Genomic DNA, 21695 nt, shown 5'->3' with positions numbered 1-21695 from the left:
AAATATTTAAAAAATTTTTATAAAAACTATAAAAACCCATAATTTAACAAATTATTAATTACCTACAAAATTTACTTTTTTCACTACATTTTATGTCAGTGTATTCTTAGTGTCTTTTATGGGATGAACTTTGTTCCCCTTGAATGCATATGTTCAGACACTCACCCTCAGTATTTCAGAACAAAAATGGTCTTTTTCAGATATAATTAAGCTAAAACGAGGCCATTAGGGTGGGCCCTGGCACAACCTGACTGGCATCCTTCTGACGCGAGAAGACAGGACACGGGCAGGGAGACCAGGGACGTGTGTTCATGGGGAGAAGCGGCCACCAGCCCACCCAGGGGAGCGGCCCCGGGGAGAAACCAGCCCCGCTGACTCCTGGATTCGGACTTCTGTCTTTCAGACGGTGAGAGAATACATTGCTGCTGCGTAAGCCACCCAGTTGGTGGGATTTCCTTATGGCAGCCCAGCAGTCTAATGCAGTCTCTGTAGCTTCTACCTACTAAAATGATATTGTAGCTTTCTCTACAGAAAAAAAATAGAAAGATAATTCAGCTTTTTCTCTTGTAGGATTGATTGAAATATGTATTTTATTACTGGGATGCATAAACCATGTGACTTTACACCCAGACGCATTTGCTTTATGATCAGCAAAGAGTAATTCTGATAAATTCTATTTTGCTCAACTCCAACCCTTCCAAAATTATGCATTTATAAATATCTATTCTGCACTGTTGAGTATCTTGACAGGAGAGAAATTCAATTTTAATCATGTGCTGATACATTTTTCATTTTCAATTTTACATTACAGTGTTTGATAAGTGAAAGAATTTCTCACAGACTAGCCCCTGGCTTCATTTATTTCCACTCTTGTTTCTCATTCAGCGACCGCACACAGTTAGTGCTGGATTCCAAAAGACAGAATTATATTATGGTATAATCTTCCACCTATGCCTTTGTGTTACGAAGCTGAATATATTGTGCCAGCAGATATGTGTTCTTAGAAGTCATTTCTACACAGGGACCACTAATATAATGGAATCTACTTAAAGTCACTTCAGTGTATCCAACTGCATGTGTTCCTAACTCATCCTCCCTTAGCCAGACTCCTGAAGTGCTTACAAACACGGTAGTAACCAGCTGAAATGATGGAAGAAGATAGCAATTATAACCAATTGCAGTTAAAGAATCTTTTGCAAATTTTATGAAAATATAAATGTATATATCTTTCTAGGGCTTCTTGGGCCAAAGAGAGAGCCTTGAAGTTTAAGCTTCTCTGGTTAATTTGGCTTTGAACACTCAAGGGGTTTGCCTAAATTCACACAATGGTTACCTGGGACATTACCGTAGGTCTTTCTCTGTGTAGTTTTGTTGTCTTTTTTAAAGCACGGATCTATGCATTTTTAAAAAATATTTTATTTATTTATTTTTAGAGAGGGAAGGGAGGGAGGGGGAGAGAGAGAGAGAGAGAGAGAGAGAGAGAGAGAGAGAGAGAGAGAGAGACATCAATGTGCGGTTGCTGGGGGTTATGGCCTGCAACCCAGGCATGTACCCTGGCTGGGAATCGAACCTGCGACACTTTGGTTTGCAGCCTGTGGTCAATCCACTGAGCTATGCCAGCCAGGGCGATTTATGCATTTTTATTCTTTCTAATATAATTAAGTGTCATGACAGCCAATTTTCAATTATATGATTAAATACTGATATCCTGTTAAAGAGGAAATTGTTGGAATATTTGCATTCATAGTTTATTATTTATGAATCTCTGTTTAGCCAAGGTTTTCTGTGCTTAAAAAAGAAAATAAACATTTTAAGTAGCAAGTTTTAAATTTGGATGACACTACAGTGAGAAATCAAACAGCAGCAGGACTACAGTCTAAGAAGTAAACACGTTACCACCTGAATTGTCCTTTGTTCATTGCTCCTCTCCATAACAGCTGTATGGTCATTCTCTACAGTCATTCCTTTCTGCTGTAGAGTTATTAAAAGCCAGGTTTACCTTACCTTTGTGAATTCAATTACCTTTGAAATTTTGCTCTAGACTATGGATTTGCATACTACAATTTAGGATTTAAAAATATGTTGGGCTTGAAATAACTAAAGGAATCTTCGTGGACTATCTTGTGCTTTATCGTGTGTTTCAGTTTGTGCAACTTCATGGTCCTTTGTATGAAATTATTTGGGGATGTTTATGTTGCTCTTGGAAATATGAAAAATAGAATTCCTTTTTTCAAGACTGTAAAAACACTGCAATGTCTGGATGGAGCAGTGCAGGCATCTTGAGTAATAAGAGGAAATGCCTACGGAGACTAGTAACTGCTTCCATTTATTTGAGATTTAGTGTCTTCTGTCCTGTGTTAAAGCATTCTACATGTGTTAACTCATTTAATCCATAAAGCAACGTCAGCATAAGTAGTATTTCCATCTCCATTTCATAGATGAGAAGCCCAAGGCTCGGAGAGGTACAGTAACTTGTCCAAAGTGATAAGCCCAGGTGTTTCTGACTTCAGAGCCCATGTGCATAGCCTTTGATCTACACTGCCCCTTTGTCTTTGACAGTGAGTCAGTGACAGCGATAAGAAGAGGCGCACCAGAAAAACACACCAAAAACAAGCAAGGATGAAAACCGCAGTCCTTCCAGAGAGTTCTAAAGGATTCATGATTCTCTGATATGGTGATTTCGAAGAAAAGTATTGAAAGAAGGAATTGTAAAGTCTTTTTTGAAAGTACTCAGCTCCGTAAGACTACAGCATTTACTTACCCTACCAAAACTGTACCTTAAGAAACACATGATCAAAGCAAAATCATAAAATGTATTCACTGAACTAAAATAAAATAGCCGCACAGTGAATTCCCACGAGAAGAGTTGAGCGTGCTAGGACAGTTTTGGGTGTGTCATCCCCCCTCCCTCTGCCCCCCTCCACCCTGCTCCACCTGCCCCGTCTCTCAGGTCAGAGCATGGGCAGAGCAATGCTAGAAGAGAAGGAAATGTGGGTGGGGGGCAGGAATGTCGTGGTTTAAACCTGACATCACTGTCTATTGAAGCAATGGGAAAGTAGATGAAATTCTATGCTTCAAAAGATTTTTAAATGTTTTATGTCTGATGCAGACACTCGACAGATGCTACTGGGTAGGCAATGTAGGTCTTTATTTTAGCATTTGAAGGAACTTTTATAAAGTTATTGTCAGAAATAAAATACGACTTGAGAAATTTGAGCCTATTTTCTTCTAGTAATAAAATAATGCAGATTTATTTGAACAGAAACAGGTATCTGAAATGTCAATTACACAATTTCAAAATGTACTGTGAACAGTAGATTTGGTAGTGTAGTAAATTATCTAGTTTCTAGGTAGTAAGGACTCTTTATCACAGAAAAATAATGCTGGGTTTAAGAATGATAGAGGGAAATTCAAAGTTGTTTCAGAGTCCATCTGAAAAATGATGAGCTGGCTTAACTAATAAGGTAATATTTATTTGCTATACTATCTAGAGTAGACTTACCCCATCACAATTGAAGAGAGACAAACATCCTTCCTCTTGAGTTCGGGCCTTTTTCTTCTGTTGTGTGGCTATTTGTTAGACCTTTACTCTGACTACATTCCCTTACAATCACCTTGTGAGGGAGCCTGTGATCCTTCATAGCACGTTTTCTCCTTGGGTCCCCATGCCATAGACTCACTGCTGCTTTATTACATGACCTATGTCCTGCTGGGGGACCATCACTCCTGAATTGTACTAGCTTTTCCTAATCTTTAACAATGGCCATTGGTCTTTTCCTCCCTTGAACCTTGCCCAGAACAATTCTCCCACCTCTGACTTGGCTCTCCTCTGCTCCTGCCTCCTCTGTGGTCTTGCTTACATTCTCCATCTCTCCCTGTTTCACTGGCTCTTTTGCCTCTACCTACATTCAGACTAAAATTTCTACATGCCAACAAGTTTTTCCCCCACCATTACTTCCATCTGAGTGGTGCCTCTTCACTGTTTATTTTATTACTTTCACTTGAAAAGGCCAGTTTCATGAATTATTTTAGTAATCAATTATCTTTTACTTGTCTACAATATGGCTTCTACTTGTTCAATATTTTTTTGAAACGGTTCCATGGGGCAATGGACTGATTGCCGTGATGTGCCTGTAACGTTTGGCAGGGTTAATCAGCTCCCTTCTCCCCACCTGAAACTCTCTTCTCCTTTAGGCTCTGTGACATAGTTGTGTTGTGGTTAACTGTATAGTGTCTAGACTTGTGGGTTCCTTTTCCTTCTCCTCTGTACCAGAAATATGAAGGCACTCTTGAAGGTTTTATCACCAAATCTCTTCTCACATTTGTTTATTGACTTAAAATCAAATCCAACCTCCTTCTCATGATCTGGGCCTGGCTACTTTCTCACAACCTTAGCTCATACTTCTCTTCTTTGGCATCGATATGCTTCCATCACTCTGGCCTTTGCTCTGTTCCAAGAACCATGTGTGGTCTTTCCTCTATGTGCTTAGTAAATGCTATACCTGGCTATTCCCATGCTGCTGTTTCTTCAGGTGCCTGTTTTAATGATTATCTTATACAGAATTGGTCTGCTTTCTTGCTGCCCAGTTAAATCAGCTGTAAAGTGAACTTGTGCAAGACGTCCTCTATAGTTTGTTCTGGATCTTTAATTCTGTGATAGCCCTAAATGACCTAAGATGAAAGGTTTGAAAGGCCACTGTAATGGCCATCAAGTGAAATACCTTCAATATCCCTGTCACCAATTCTGTGTCCCCAGCTGGTAGAATATAGTCCATGCACAGTGGATTCTGAATGAATAAATCACTCATCGCTGTGTGACTTATAATAAATCACTTCTCTTTTGGACTCCATCTTTGATGTGTGTGCTTTAATTTTGCTTCTTTACTTTTTGTGAGAACTGAAAAAGAGAGTCTAATTTTTTCAGGACTAAAGGTAGCAAGTATTAAAGAGGACACATTACTCAGGTAACTGGGCACTGTCTTCTTGAATCTCTCAATTAATGGACTGCAGTGGTTGACATTGTGTACTTACTTCCAGGGAATGACTTCTAAGCATCTAGAAAAACAGATGAAAGTGGTTTGGCAGCTAAAGGCACAGCACTATATAAATTCCAGTTACTTACCTCAAATGTGTTATTTTAAAGATTTTTTATGATTTTTATAAAATGAAATCTATTTCTGAGTTTCATTCTCTGAACCTAAAAATACATATTTTAATTTTCTAACAGTGATTTTTCTACAGGAACATGGCAGTGAAATGTGCCCTTTGTATTAAAAAATACATATAAGCAAAAGGAAATTTAGCTTTTCTTTTTAAATGTTGATTTAATTGTAATTCATTGTGCTAGAACTGTGTTGTAACCATAAACAAATTAATTCCATTTGTTGGATACCTAACTGAAATAATTTGTGTTTGAAGAAACAGTTCAAAATTCTTGTGCTGTTTTCTCACATAGTAAGAACATTTGTCAGCCAGTGTATTTTAGTTCTAACACATTAGCCATAATAAATTCTAAATTCTTTTTTTCTAAAGGATGATTTAATTCCTCTTGTAAGAAACAAATACAGCCTCATTAATAAAAATTAGATAAGCAATATAGAAACATTCAAGAATAATAATAAAAGTTATTTAAATGTAACCAGTCAGAAAATACTATCACAAAAACTGTGCAGATGACATTCTAGTCATTTCTTTGTAAGACTTGACTCCTTAACTTCATTTTTAACCACAAACATAAACTCCTATATACCAACTAATTATTGTCTTCTATGTACTTATACATATGTTTGTATGTGCATGTCAGTGGGTGTATATGCTATACACAGACATATATATGCACTTTCTATATATGTATATGAATGTGCATAAATATATGTGCACATATTATCAATGTTTATACATATAAATATCAGAGAAATGGGTTTAATATTTGCTACTTATGGTCAAGGTACTTATAAAGCAATAAAATTTATTTCACTGATAGGCATCTGACCTATAAAATGGACTACTGATTCTTTAAATTTCTGTGGTCTCCTTTTTATATAAACTGATTAATTTAGATTTGGACTGATATCTTTATTTTATGTTTGACTAACAGCAATTCATAAGCTGGCTAAAAAAACCTGAAAACTTATGGCTTAAACGAATTAAGGGTTTTTAAAAAATATTCATGTATAGGGTCTAGATAGAGGCACCTAGGAATGATGTTGAGGCCCTTTCTTGTTCCCAGGAACCAGACTCTTCCTGGGTTTCTCAGCCTCTCTCCTCAGAGCAGGAACCTTCTCATGTTTGCAGATTGGCTGCTAGAGATTAATCACCAGGTTTTCATTAAAAGCTTCAAATCAGAGGAAGAAAAAGGGGAAAATGGGACACACCAGCTGAGCTGGTGCCTTCCCTTGGAGAAGCAGTCTCAACTTCAACAATTTACATTCCTAGTCTTGAAACATGTCATAAGGCCATTCCTGGCTGGTGGGGAAGGTGCTTCTCTTAGGAAAGAAGTGGGGGAAAAAAGACAATTAGTCTGGAAGTAGTAGACTTAGATATTTGCTTAGTGGTTGGGGACAAACAAAAATGGACTTATATTCTTTTCCCTTTTGATGTTAATGAAGTTGTTCTTTGTGTATTAATATCTTCAGAAGTTGTATATTATGAAAAGATCCATAAAAATGGTTAGGTTGTCTAAGATTTTTGTTACCTGATTTTTAGGATAAATAAAATTACAGGTATTTCTTTGAACTCGACACATTTAAAAACCTTCCCTTGTAGTTACCAGGCAAAACACTGTAGTTGGATCACATACTGACCCTTTATCACTTCCTTTTCCCCACCTTTTTGCTGGTAGGGTTGGAAAGCTCACAGTTCTGGCTACTAGACATTGGAGGAATTTGGCTAGCAGCATGTCCAGGAAAGCTTTAGTTTCTCATTAAAGGGAGTGACTGACCTCTCTCTCCTCATTCTTGCATAAGCACAGGATGCCTGAAATCTGAGTAGCTGTCTTGGGAACATGCAGGACCGTTCATGAAGGAAAAGCCTAGATAATCACAGATTTAAGCCCTAGTATTGTTGAGTTACTGGGTCAAGCCTATGTCAAATATAAATGACGTCCTAATGTGAGAAAATATTTGTCATTGCATGCTTTTCCATTATTTGTAGGTAAACTCCTGCCCAGTTTATGCAGTGTCGTTTCTTTACCAAAACAAAGTAAGATTTTTATGTTTGAGACTTTGGCGTGGTTTAGAATTATCATCAAAAGCCCCTAGAAGAAATGCTTCATTTATCAATAGCATGCATTCCTTAGCAAACAGGCATTTGTACAAGTTACCTGACTTGAGGTCGGTGTGCTTTTATGTTGTTAGACAGACTTGAGTTTGAAGCCAGGATCTGATCTTGAGGAACTGAATCTACAATAGGAATAATAATGACTATGGCATGGGGTTTTGTAACACTAAATATGATACTATGGGAACACATTTTGCACAAACATTAGCTTTTTCTTGGAGCCCTTGCACAAAAAAACAAAAAGTTTTCTTCTTTTTTTCTTTCTGAGTTTAAGGTGTTTTTTTTTTCATTTGTTTGTTTTTGAGACATATGATATTTATGTTGGGATCATGCAATTTGGCAGCTCAAAGAAAGAAAGTACTTAAATCCCACTTCTCTGGACTGTGTTACTTGATCTTTCTGAGTCTCTGTCTTCGCTGTTTCTTTGCTTGAATTAAAGGGCATATAAGTACAAACTCCCCACTAAATGAAGTGATATATGTGAAAACTAGTCCTTGCCATGTTATTGCTCAATCAGTAGATGTTATTTTCTAATTCACTTGAACTTGATACTCACAATTATGTTTTAGAGAAAATATCTTATATTTTGAAATAAATGTCACTTTTAATGCTTTTTGATGACTTAAGAGAAAGTAAACCAACAGTAACTAAACACACAGAATAATTGCAAACTATTATGTTCTCTTGAATTCTCTATTCTCATTGATAAAACTGTATTACATGCTATCAGATTCAAAGTGTTGGAGAGCTATAGATAATAATAGTGGCATTATTATCTATAAAATAAATACTATTATTTTTACATTAATGATTCATAAGATTTTAATGTTCTGATAATTATCATTCAAAAACTCCTTTGCTCATCACAGTAGTTTCTAAAAACATTCTCACTTGAACTTTATGTCTGGATTTTAAAAAATTTGAATTTAGTATTTGTAATGTTAGGTAGGTAGATAAGATTTATATATATATATATATATATTTTAGAGTCATCATTTAGTAGCTTCTCCGTTTTGAAAATATAGTACATTAATTAACATTACTGGTATAATTTTAATTGCTTATTTTGTGTGGGGTTTTTTTTTGCATTTTTTATTATTGTTCAAATACAGTTGTCTCCATTTCCCCCCCACTATGCTCTCCTGCCTCACCCACCCCTACCTCCCACCCTCAACCCTACCCCCCTTTGGCTTTGTCCATGGGTCCTTTGTACATGTTCACATACCTGTAGGGCTAAAAATAGGTAACTAAACAAAACATAAAAAAATTGTCTATTTTTTTGCTTAATTACCTATTTTTAGCCCTATAGGTATATGAATAACTGTAATGCCGTTTTAGAAATTTTTCACATTTTTTCCTAAGGATTATATTATTTGCAAGACCAAATCTATGTTCTTCTTTTAGCTTTCTTTGTAACTATAGGAAAACAGCATAATCTTTGTTTTTGTCCTTACCATGTCCCCTTTACTGAAATCTGTTCCTACATTTGAACAGCCAACAAAACTATAGTTTGCTGCGATAATGTTTCTGTGAATACTGAACTCATCCAAGACCACAGGACTGTCCTCACTACAACCAATGCTCATCTGTAGAAGGAGGAGTACTCTGCTGTTGTCGCAATATAACATTTTTCCCTCATTTAGTGGCACAATGTTTTCAGCAGGAACTGGGATTCAGTGTCAGCACTTTCTCAACTATGACTTAGCAGTGATAAGTATTCTTGCTTTGAAGGCTGAGAGGAAAGTGCTTCTTTGTCCTTATCTGTTCTGACAATCTGATATATTTAGCTTTATCTCATGAATATCATCAGATTATATTTTTGGCATTTCATAAAAATAGCTGTTTTTTTCAGCTGTACAGAGCTATAGTTTATAATAAACTTTATATTGCAGTGTTCAAGAAAGAAATTGTAATGAATCAAGACCATCCCCTGCCTGTAAGCCAAATCTCACCATTTTTATTTCTCATGTAACGTGGAGAAGAAATTGTATCCACTATTTGGCATTATCTCAACTGACTATTCTTAGCTTCCAAGGTCTTATGGTTTTATTATTTTATCATCAGCATGATCAAAAATACTTATTAAGCATTTTTATGGTACTTATGTGAGTAAATCAGCTGCTAACCTTTAGATGCTCATGAATATTGGCAGAGGAAACCAAGGTGCTCTGGAGCAATTCAGTCTTCTCCAAGTACACTCAAGCCATTTAACTAAAGTTTGACTTTGAGGTCGTGAGTGATCTCACTCAATGATAGTTGAAACTGTAATGACAAGTAAAGTCTCAGCTCACCAGCTCAGCTTGTGGTTCTTAGTGCCTTGATTTGCAGGTCACGTTCATCATTGTAGAAGGTTGCTATAACACGTCCAAGACAGGAGAGGGCTGCATGATATACCCACTTGGAGGACCAACTCTCTCTCCTTCCTCAAATCTCAGTGTCCTTTCTTAGCATGCTCTTAAAATAGGATGAAATTTTAGTCAAAACCTATGCATCCAATTCTATCGGTTAATGGAGTGAGCACCAGTCTAAATAATAAGATCTGCGTGGCTTAAGAGAAGATAAATAGGGATGCTTGACCAAAATTTTTTCTTAACCTACCTGCCAAAGATTCTGAAATTTGCACTATTGGCAAGACTGTAAGAGTTTTCTTTTTGGATCCTACTGAGGTTTGGCATAGACCTTGAAATTTAGACTACACCTGCTGTTTGGCTTTTGCTTCAGGCGCAGGTTTTGGAAGACTGATTTGCTAAATGCAATAGCTGTGTCAGTTTTGGCAGCCCTGAATTCACGTGGGATCATGAAGATTACCATGTGTAATGGTAATTCAAACAAAGTACAACGTTTATGTTGATTTTTGAAATCTAAACATGTTTCATTATTTAAAAATTTTAATTGTTGTAAAATGTATATAACAACATTTGTCATCTTTAATTATTAAGTAAACAATTCAGTAATATGAAGCTACTCACATTTTTGTACAACTATCTCAGTCCATTTTGGCTGCCATAACAAACTGCCATAGACCAAGGGGATTATAAAACACTGGAAATTTATTTCACAAGGTTCTGAAGCCTGGGAAGTCCAGGACCAGACAACAAGCAGCGGGCAGACTGGGGCGGGACCTAGGAAAAAAGGAACCAAGAGAGGCAGGAACACTGGGAAGAATGAGATGGGAGAAAAAAATCCTGTCATTTATTTTCTTTCATTCATTTATTCAAAATATATTTATTATCTGTTTGGTGCCAGGAATCATATTAGTCTTGGGCAAACACTGATGATTAAATAATTACAAAAAACAGCTAAATTTATATAGTATTATCTATGGGCCAAGTCCCAGAATAAATACTTTCAAAATATTTACTCATTTATCTCCCTAACATCTTATGAGAGTTATTGTTAATAGTCCTCATTTTATAAATGCAGAAACTGAGGAGGAAACAGACTATGTACAAATAGCCACGGAGTGGCAGGGCCTGGATTTGATCCCAGGAGGCCTTGCTCTGGAGCTCATGCTGTTAATCACAACATTGTACTGACCTGACCCTTTTTGAGGATCTGTAGTCCATGGGCACTGTAATGACAAAGACGATTAATAGACATTTGTTTGCATGAAAAGCATGGGAAGATAAGGGAACAAACAGTAAAGATTTCTCTCTCCAGGTTTTAGAGTTGGGAAAGGATTTATTCCAGCGAAGGTGAGGTTTGTGCCTGCTCATGGTTAGGTGGAGTTCAGCCAAGTGAGAGTAGGAGGAAGGAAGCCTGAAGAAAGGTGAACCCTGCTAGAAAGACATTTGTTTTTTTGCATTTACGTTATATAAAAGAAACAGTATTTGCAACAGCTGCATCATTCTATATTATTGAATAAAAACATTTCCCTCCATATTTTACATGAGCCGCTAAAAGCTATCATGTAGATTTCAAAAGCCATTGATACAGCTGGGGTTTTAAATATAGTTGTGCTATAATAAAAGATAATGAGTATATCTCTGCACCAAGCATGCAACTTGTAATGGTGTCTCAGGGTTTTTTTTGTGTTTTTTTGTTTGTTCGTTTTTTTTAAATTGAAGCAGTATCTCTGAAATGTGGCCTTATTTTCAGAAGTATAAATCAAGACATAAATCTGTGCCTGGGAAGACACTATTATTGGCTTTAAGACCTTTTCTTTCCAACAGAGAGAATGATGTTTATTAATCAGAACTTGCTGGATTTTGAATTGGGTTTGGGAGTAAAGTGACTGAAGGAAAAAATAACTCAGTTTTTTTCTACAAAAATGAATACACAAAGTGAATAAACAATGGATGTTCTCTTTTTCTTCTCGAAGGCTTTACCTCCCTTCCTTTCCTTCTAATGTCCACCTGTTTCTGTAACATGTCTGCTCTGTCATCACCCGCTCCATAAAGCTGCCTTGACCTCTGTCTCTTTGCCTCTCTCTAGGTGGATCTGTAGCCTTTCTCCACACTTGTACCCATGCCCTCATAATAGCTTTAGCATCACCCATGCATCTTCCCTATAATTGCACATAATTTTTAGTACATCTTTCTGCATTTTTTTCTAAACTGTGAGACCCTGAGAGTAAGGATTGTATACTGAATATTCAGTATAATAGATTTCATGACAGTCTGTCCTTACTAAAAGACTGGATCACCTGATACCATTAAACTATTATTTAGTGGAAAAATAATGCTATTTTAACCTAAAAGAGCAAATTCATGGCTCCCTAGAAATACAAAGATCATCATCAATATGCACTAGTATTTTATCTTTTTTCTAAAACCATTTCATGGCCAGGGTTGGCCTCATGTATGCAGAATATAACTTGAAGCTCCATATATATTATCTGGAGTGGAAATTGGGAAAACCAGGTGGGAAAACAAAGAGAAATCACAAAATTTAAAAACTAGGCAAAAATCTATTCAAAGAATAAGGAAGGGAAGAAAACAGATTCATTTGGATACTAACAAGTAAGATATACTCATTTCATTTCACTATCATAAAGATATTGTTATGTAGAATTTGTTACCCATTTTGCATTGTAGATACTAAAGCACAACAATGTTGTAATGCATAGTAATGCTAACTAGAGAGAACCACTCAACAGCCTGGAATACAAACTTGTTTGTATGAGGTCATACAAGTTTCCTCTGTTTATATAATATTTATTAGGAGTAAAGTCCAGTAGCCTTGATAGTCTTTGAAAAAATATTTTCAATGACTGTCTATATCCCACTCATTTATCAATCCACTCATTCATCACCCACTTACTGAACACTGCAGTGTGCCAGCCAGTGTGTGTCCCAGGGATACAAGGCCAAGTTCCTGTTGTCATGTAACTTATTTCCTACTGGCTGTAAGGACATGACTTTGGATACCTTTTGGCCATATTTCTACCTTGGCAACATGAAATATTTCATAATCTAAAATATAGGAGAATATCAAATCCAAATGAATGGTACTTCTTAACTATATATTTTCAATTCATTATGTCCTTTAAATGATAGATGAAATAGATTTGAGTTCTGAAATGCCTAGGTAATTTTTAACCCAGACAATGTGATGAGAATTTGTGTAAATTCCAGGAAAATCCCAGCCAATGATATGATATGCTTATTTTCAAAACCTGCAAGTAAGAAAAAATGCCAGTGAATGCAAATGTGTTCATCTGATATTAACTCATATTCCTTTTATTAAAAAATAATGGCTATCAAATAAGTTTAGCAAAACTCTAAGGAATAAGTGCTCTACAACTTCCTATCTCGAGCACATAAAATGTGTGCATGCTGCTGGCAGGTTGGAATGGTTGCTATCTCTTAAACATGCTCTTCTGATTTTTGAGCTATAGAGACTAGTCATTAATGTTCAGCTCACTTATGCAGAAGGGAAAACAAAAGCTTTCCTTTGGGAATTGTTTTCTAGTGCACTAAAAATTACCTAAGTAGAAGTACAGATATTCTTAAAGAAGCTTAAATGATCTGTCTCCAGTCAAGTACAGAAATTATGTTAAGGGAATACTTCTCCTTCTTTAATATATTTCTTTTCTAATACAGAGTCATTTTATGCCACTAAATATTCTAAATTTTCCCCTTAACTATAAAGGGACATTTTCATCCTGTGTTCTTTATGCTCATGTATATTCAATTACTACTTGAGCTGAGTCCTGGGTATAGAAAACCTGGCTGACCAGTTTACATCTAACTTTGCACGAACCAGCAGAAGGAACTGGGCAGTGTCTATAACGATGACTCATTAAAGCCCGGTCAAGTGTAAAATCAAGTTAGAAGCATTCCAGTCCAGATACCAAAATGTATCAGAAGGTGAGATTTCTAGAAATTGTGTTTTCTTACCTTTAATCCTTTCTCAAAATATCATCACTGCTCTTCCTATTTAATTATGATATGGTTTATAGTTGCTTTCTCTGAAGCAAGTGATTTTGAAAATACTGAGGGGTGAAGATGAGTCCAGCAGGATTTATTGTTTGTTGTTTCTGAGCTTACCTCTTTATTTTATAATTTATATAACAGCTTTCCCCCTTAAAAAAAAGACCTGTTCCCGGTCTGGATATCAAAATTCATATTTATCTTTCTGCTGTCGACTAATGCCAATGTAAAGGGATCTAAAGCACAGTGTGCCCTATCTGTATTTACAGTGGTTCTTCATATGCCAAATGTGGACCTCCACTTAATCTCACCAAGAAATAATTCTGTGTTTGAGCACCCTGCTGTTAGTTTAATGTCAAGAGTTTTCAGCATTGGCTGAATTCAGAGTATGGCTCATGCAGAATCTGATTTGCCTTCAGAAAGATATAAACCAGACACTGATGAAGCTGTTGAAGAAGCTATATGTGATGTTTTTAAAACACTGCTTTTATCTTTAATCTCAAAGATTGTGCATGGCTGCCTATATCAGGATTTTGGCTCATTGCCATCTTGATAATGCAACCAAAAGATTTTCTTAAGAAAAAATTTTCCTACTTTATCAGTTCATTTTTTTAGATCCCTATCACAATTTAAGGCAACATCCTATAGCGATAGCTTTAAAGACTGTATAAAGTCATAAATACCTTTGGATGATTGATGGTTTTTCTGGTGCAATTTGCTGCATTTTATACATCCATCAGCTGGAAAAATATTTAAAAGATCAGCCCTGGCTGGCAGAGTTCAGTGGATTGAGTGTGGGCTGCGAACCAAAGGGTCGCAGGTTCGATTCCTGGCCAGGGAACATGCCTGGGTTGCAGGCCAGGTCCATAGTGGGGGCCACACCGAGAGGCAACCACACATTGATGTTTCTCTCTCTCTCTTCCTCCCTCCCTTCCCCTCTCTAAAAATAAATAAATAAAATATTTAAAAAGAACTGAGTGGGCTTCTGGAACTGTTTGAAAATATATATATATTTAAAAGATCATCTACCTAGACTATCAAACTTATAAGTTTCTGTAGCCATCTCAGAGACTTTCAATAATGCCAATTTAGATAATTGAATAGATAGTGGCATTAATTCTAATTTCAGGATTGCTGAAGTTCCTCCCTGCCCACACACAAAAATAAAGTTGAATATTGAGAGAAAATACCTTTTAGTTTCATTTTACTGGTAGTTAAAATATTTTTAAAAAGTCAGTGATAGTCTCTTTATATATGATTCCTTGTTGTAATGTTTACAGTACAAACATTAATGTCTGATGTGCTAAACTAGAACCAATAATGGAGGGTGAACCTCTAAGAACTCTGTTAGCTTTGACTCATAGATGGAGAACAGGATGGCAGCTAGCAGGTGGGCGAAGGTTAAGAGGGGATTGAGCAAGAAGGAGAAAGGTCTCATGGACATTGACAACAATGTGGTGATTGCTGGCGGGAGGCGGTATAAGGGTACTAAAAGGTAATGTAAAAAATATACAATAAAGATTAAATTTAAAAACACTGTAAAATAATTTTGTTAGCTTTGAAATTGATTAATTCATGTATTTATTCATGAAATGAATGATTTATTGACTTCAGTCTGTGTACTGGCGTTGGAATAGTAAGCAAAAATAGACATGTTCTCTGTACTCTTGCAGCCTATCATGAAGTAGGAGAAAACATATTAATAAAATTTCTCATGAGTTGCAACTATGGTAAGAGCAACTGAATAAGAGGGAACATAATACTATGTGATTGCACAATAGTGGATTTCACCTAGTCAGGGAGGTCAAGTAGGGCTTCGCCAAGTACTTGGCACTGCCACGTAGAATAGAAGGACTGGAATAGGTCCTACCTGGAGTAGAAGAGGCAGTGAAGAAGGCCCAAAGAGCCTGTGGCAGAAGGGAGACTGGCCAGTCTGAGAGAATGAAGGAAGACAGGGATAACTGGAGAAGACTATGGTTCAGTGTGAGGCTGGAGGGGTATTAATAGTCACCCAGTGGGGTCTTAGGGTGTGTTACCTTTGTCTTAAGAGCAATGGGAATTAGTTAAAGGATTTTTACGTAGGAGATTTAGGAGGTAGGGCAGAACACATATAACGTGATAAAATCCCTTATTCTAAAGAAAGAATTGGAAAGAGGGAAGTGTATACCCATCAGCTGGTTAGGGTTGTCTAGGATTGTACGAATGAAAGAAGGCTAGTGAGAGAAAGACTGCGCTGCTGAATCAGGTTTCCAGAAATTTGTAATGATTGTTTTCAATTCCAAATCCTGTTACTGTGAATTGCTGATACAACATTTATGACGATGCTGATTATTAGTCAGTGTGATAGGCTAAACTATATATATGGCCTCATGGTCTTCATAAAAAAGGTCTCTGGTTTTGTTTTTGATTTTTTGTTTGCTTGCCTGACACTTTTGTTTTTTTTTTCTAGGCCTACATTCTTAAGTAGTATGTTATAAAAATAAAAGCAAAGATTCCCTCCCTGGTATACACGATGAAATCTAATGTACACATGCAGACAACCTGTATATAATTTTGTATCAATTATGATAGAAGCAAAATTTTACAATCTGCTTTTAAATTCAATTTGTAAGCAAGATTATAAAATATATTTATACATTCTGAATGTTTTTAAAAAGATTTTATTTATTTATTTTTAGTCAGAGAAGAAGGGAGTTAGAAAGGGAGGGAGAAAAGCATTAATGCGTGGTTGCCCCTCACATGCCCATCACCAGGGTCCTGGCCTGCAGTCCAGGCATGTGTCCTGACTGGGAATCGAGCCAGCAACCCTTTGGTTCACAGGCCAGCGCTCAATCCACTGAGCCACACCAGCCAGGGCCAGAATTTATTTAATAATTTCCCTTTTGAAGAACATGTGTGTTAGTTCTAATTTTCCCTATTATACAAGATTGGAATAAATATCCTTGCATGTAAATATTTTATCTTTATTTAAAATTTTAGATGAAATTATTGAGTCACTTGGTATACACATTTAAAATTTCAGTATATTTGTGACTTATCTGCACTCCAAAAATTTTTAAGCAATTTAATATTTATCAGATTTGGAGATCATGTCTGTTTTACAACATCTTTCTCAAGAGTGGATAGATGAATTATACTCAGATTGTCATTAGTATGTTTTGTTATTCCAATAGGTTATGAATGATACTTTTATTGGTTTTGATTTTTTCAATGGAAAAAGGACTCATGGAATGGACAACAGTGTGTCGATTGTTGTGGGGAAGAAGAAATAAAGGGACTAAATGGTAATGGGAAAATACAATAAAAATTAAATTAAAAATTCATGTCATTTTTCTCAACAGTTTTGTGTCACATTTTTGTGTACTCATTTTATTTTAGGAATTCATTTGAAATCATTCAATATTGTTAAAATATTTCAGTGTTTAATATAAGATATGTTTGTGGATTTGGAGTTCTTTCTCTCTTTTCTTATTCAGGAATAGTGTAACATTTTTGGTGGAACTAGATGCAATTAACATTTTCCTTGATGCTGTTCTGCAGAGCCTTATTTTTCTCAATAGTGAACAATTCGCAGATGTTCACTGTTTCTTTCTTAAAAATGAATAAAATGTATTTTTCTAGAACTGTTACACAGGTTTACAGAAGAGTTGTGCCCACCACCGTCCCTGCAGTTTCTCTATTAACTAACATTTTGCATTAGTGTGATGCATGTGTTATAACTGATGAATCAGTACTGATACATTGTTGTTTATGCTTCCTAGTTTACATTAGGTTTCACTCTTTGTGTTGTACATTCCATGGATTTTGGAAAATATATAATTTCACATATCTACCATAATATTTTCATACAGAATGGTTTGCTGTCCTAAAAGTCCTGTGTTCCACTTGTACATCTCTCCTCCCTTCCCTCACTCCTTGCCTTAACTCCTGGATGGCATTGAAATTTGTACCCTTTATTGTATTGACTTTTCCAGAGGGCCTTAGAGTTGGAATCATAGAATGTAGCCTTTCAGTCTGGCCTCTTTTCCTCAGCTGTATGTATTTAAGGTTCTTCCATGTCTTTTTGTGGCTTGAAAGCTTAATTTTTCTTATTGCTGAATAATATTGCAAAACAGAGTTGGTTTATCCAGTCATCTATTAAACCTCTTGGTTGCTTCCACATTTTAGAAACCACGAACAGAGTTGCTATAAACATTTGTGTGCACGTTTTTGTGCGAATGTACCTTTTCAACTCATTTGGATCAAGTGCTGGATCGTATGGTAAGACCATGTTTAGCTTTGTAAGTATCTCCCAGGCTGGCTTTCACAGTGGCTGTTACCATTTTGTTTCTCCACTGCTAATAAAGGGTTCCTTGTCCATGTCCTCCATGTCCTTACCGACATTTGGTTTTGTCTGTGGTTTGTATTTTAGCCATTTTAATAGGTGTCTGGCTGGTACCGGCATCAGGTTGTTTTAATCTGCAATTTCCTAATGATACTTGCTGAGTACATTTTTATTTGCTTGTTTGTCACTTGAGTATCTTTTCTGGTGTAGTGTCTGTTAAAATATTTTTACCAATTTTTGACTGTTTGTTTACTGTTGGATTTTGAGGGTTTTTTGTATCTTTTCAAAACCAGTCTTTTATCAGACATGTGTTTTGAAAATATTTGCTTTGGCTTGCCTTTTCATTCTTTTAACAGTATCTTTCACAAAGCAAAAGCCTTTTTTATTTTAATGAAGATGAATTTATTAAATTTTTGTTTCATGGACAGTCTTTTGGCATCAGATCTAAAAAAACCAAAGTTATCTAAATTTTCTCCTATTTTATCTTTAAGGAATTTCATAGTTTTGTCTTTTACACTTAGTTCCATGATTCATTTTGAGTCGATTTTTATGAAAAGTGTAAGTACTGTGTTTAAATTCACTTTTTCACATGTACATTTTTAGTTGTTCAAGCACCACAAATGTTTTCTGTTCGTGCTTCAAAACCTCAAACACCCCTGTGTAATTGATATTAAATTATACGTGTGGCTATAGATGTAGGTATAGTTCTGAGTATTTTGCTACTTTTCAATAGTTTGTTTGAAAACCAATAAAGTGATTTCATTTTATTCTAAAAGCCTTCAAGTCAGGATGCAATCGCTGGCAGGAGCACTTCTGTAATATCCAGTTTTCATAGAGCTGGTTTGTTGTTTAGGGATACACTAAAAACTATTCAAAAGTTGGTGCATCATATTCTTTACGAAATAATCCAGTGAAGGACATTTAGTTTTCTTCTGTGTCTTGGCTGTTGTGAATATTGCTGCAGTGAATGTAAGAGCACACATAACACACAATAGATCACAGATGCATTGTATAGTTGCACCGCTAAAATTTATATCCTGTTGTTAGCAAATGTTACCCAACTAAATCTAAGAAAAATGCTGTCTAATATGTCTTCACATATATAATTTTTTTAAAAAGTTGGTGAAAAGTTACAGGTGTGCCTAGAGGAGAAATTCTGTTTATTGTATCTTGCTTCTCTGTCCGGGTCCTTCTTGAAGCTTCTTATTTCACACGAGCCTGTGATCTCTGTCTTCGGTTGCTTGCAGTGAACTTCATTCCCTGATGTTGGAAGCAGGGTTTTTAGTTAAACGCTCTAGCTCCTCATCCATACCCTTGGAGACTAGCTGTAGTCTCAGTATTAATATATGCAGGAATACATCAAAGATATATTTTTCCATATCCTCCTTTAACCTTAGAATGAACAACATGGGAGTATTTCTCTTAGTTTGTAAGCTTTGGTATGACTTAAAATGGCATAAAGGACATAAGAGTGTCAGTTCTTTAATGCTTCTCTTTAATGGTTCTGTGGTTTGATCGAGGAAATACTTAAAATTCATGATGCTTTCAGTTGATTTGAAAAAGAAATGTATTTTTAATTTTGCTAGCATCTTGTTTAAATTATCATCTTTTATGTGAGTTCCTTTTACAGCATAAATGAATTACAAATATCAATTTCAAGAATTATTTTAATTCGTTTTACACCATGTTTATTTTTTGCCTAATTTTACCAGGTTATTTTAACCCAATTATAGAAACATTTAAAAAGTAAAACATATGGCTTAAATATTATAAATACATTTTATAACCCTATTAGTATTTACAGAATTATGTTAGGAATTTGCTGAGCTATTTCTTAGTATTTAAATATCTACTTATTTTTATTATTGGTCTTAACTGGGTTAGAGTTTTAAAGAATTTTTTTACATTTACCACGGGAAGAATTAGCCACTTGAAGTTATTCTGGTATTCCCTTTATAATTCAGTAAAGGAACGCTGTAGCTTCTTTGTGGTATTACTTGAAAAATTTCTTTTTTACTGCATTTATTGCAGGTTTCCATTTCATCTCACCTGAACTGTTTGTTATAATAACTTCATGATATCCCTGACTTCAGTCTTCTCCTTCACTGTTGTGCCCCACGCTCCACACAGTATTGGATCCTTCACAAACACGGCACTGCTCGTATTAGAGTAACTGTTCTGCATCACGGTGTAGAAACGGTATGGGTTCAGAATGAATGCCACTTACTATCTCAGTGATTTTGGGCACACTTTCTAATCTCTCAAAGGTCCAGTGTCCTTAGTTATAAACTGGAGTATTATTAGCAAACTCATAAAAGTTGGGATTATGATGAAGTGAATGTAATTCTCATTCTCTTAATACTTCTCATCTGCCTAAAGAATCAATTCCAAAAACTTGGACTACAAAATGAATGGAAATAGGGCTCAGACAACTCTAAACACTTAAGTAACTCACCTATATGTGGCCAGCATTTTAGCCAAAACCCATTCAGAGATCTCCTACCCTGTCCTTGGCTTCTCTATTCCTGTCCCTCCACTTCTATTTATAATTCTGCTGTCTAGAATTTCTGTCCTGCCCACTCATTGAAGCCAACAGATTGATATGCCCAAACCCCAAGTCTGTGACATTGGCAAATCCAATCAAATGCAGCCAGCATAGGGTGACCTTTCTTCTTCCTGATATTTGTAGGGAACTGATTTTTCCTTTCTTATGATACTTAGCAGTTACTGCTTCGAACGATGGTTACTTGTGTACATCTTTTCTAAAACATCGTAAGGTACTCAACATCCAGGCCAGTGTTATGCCCATGCATGCTGATGGCTCTTAGAATTGTGTAATGGACACAAAGAAAGTTTTCAATAACCTATGGTGAATTAAGGTATTATTTACCTTTTCAATACTCATAATTATCCTCAAGATTGGATAATTTTTTACTCATTAAACCATTAAAATCTGGTATATTTGTATTCCTCCCATATTGGCCCAAGAGGACTTATGTGACCATTTCAACAATATCGAGTGCATACACATCACTGAATATTTGTATCGCTATTACCTAGAAAATTAGCTCAGTTGTCTAATAGCAAAAAATTGTCCCCTAATGTGTCAGTTTCTGACAAATCTGAGACATTTTTAGTGAATACTATATATTTTTAAAAAGTCCAAGTTATTTCTGACCCCAAACATCTGAACCCATACCGTTCTATTGTGTTGCTAAATGAGTATGTTTTTGTGCAGAACATGTTGAACAATGCCCCAAATAATGCTTAATATCTCATCATACACCATGAGGCTAAGAAAAGCATTTTAAATTGTCTAGTATTTTTCATATTTTCTAGCCAAGCGTTACCTAAACCATTTCTGACAGGAAGATAACCCTTCTAGTCTTAATTACCCCAGGGGAAATTGGTTTCATAGCCTCCCTTATAAAATAAGGATCTTCACAAATGAGTGTGGTAAATGAACCCTAGAGCCATTGCAGTGCCAGATGAAATGTGTCAGTGAGAAACTTGGAATGAGTAAGATCAAGGAAAAAATTCTCACCTTGCCTGAGATTAGGTAAGCATAAAGCATATGTGAGGGCTCTTAATGATGCCTCACAGGAAAATTCTGCTTTGAGGGAGAGAGTGAGGAGATAATGAACTGTGATGGAAGGGGAGAGGAAAAGAGAAGAGCATCTGAGAAAACTAAAGCAAAAATATTGAGAATTGAATGCAAA

At 35.9% G+C, this 21695-nt stretch overlaps 1 protein-coding gene and 1 long non-coding RNA gene across 2 annotated transcripts in view; one reads left to right on the top strand and one right to left on the bottom strand.

The window, feature by feature from the left end:
• Window positions 1-21695, top strand: part of KCTD8 (potassium channel tetramerization domain containing 8) — a 201337-nt gene that overhangs the window by 36477 nt on the left and 143165 nt on the right. The gene's annotated exons all lie outside the window — the stretch shown is intronic.
• On the bottom strand, window positions 1634-16670 carry LOC118499378. Its single transcript, XR_004901877.1, has 3 exons — window positions 16659-16670; window positions 12537-12539; window positions 1634-2057 (listed from the first exon to the last, which is right to left on the bottom strand). It is a non-coding gene; the product is annotated as an uncharacterized LOC118499378 (long non-coding RNA).

Source organism: Phyllostomus discolor, chromosome 1 (genome assembly GCF_004126475.2).
Source record: "Phyllostomus discolor isolate MPI-MPIP mPhyDis1 chromosome 1, mPhyDis1.pri.v3, whole genome shotgun sequence".
NCBI classification, from domain to species: Eukaryota; Metazoa; Chordata; class Mammalia; order Chiroptera; family Phyllostomidae; genus Phyllostomus; species Phyllostomus discolor.
The sequence above is the reverse complement of the archived record's forward strand: the minus strand, read 5'-3'. Positions and strand labels throughout refer to the sequence as shown.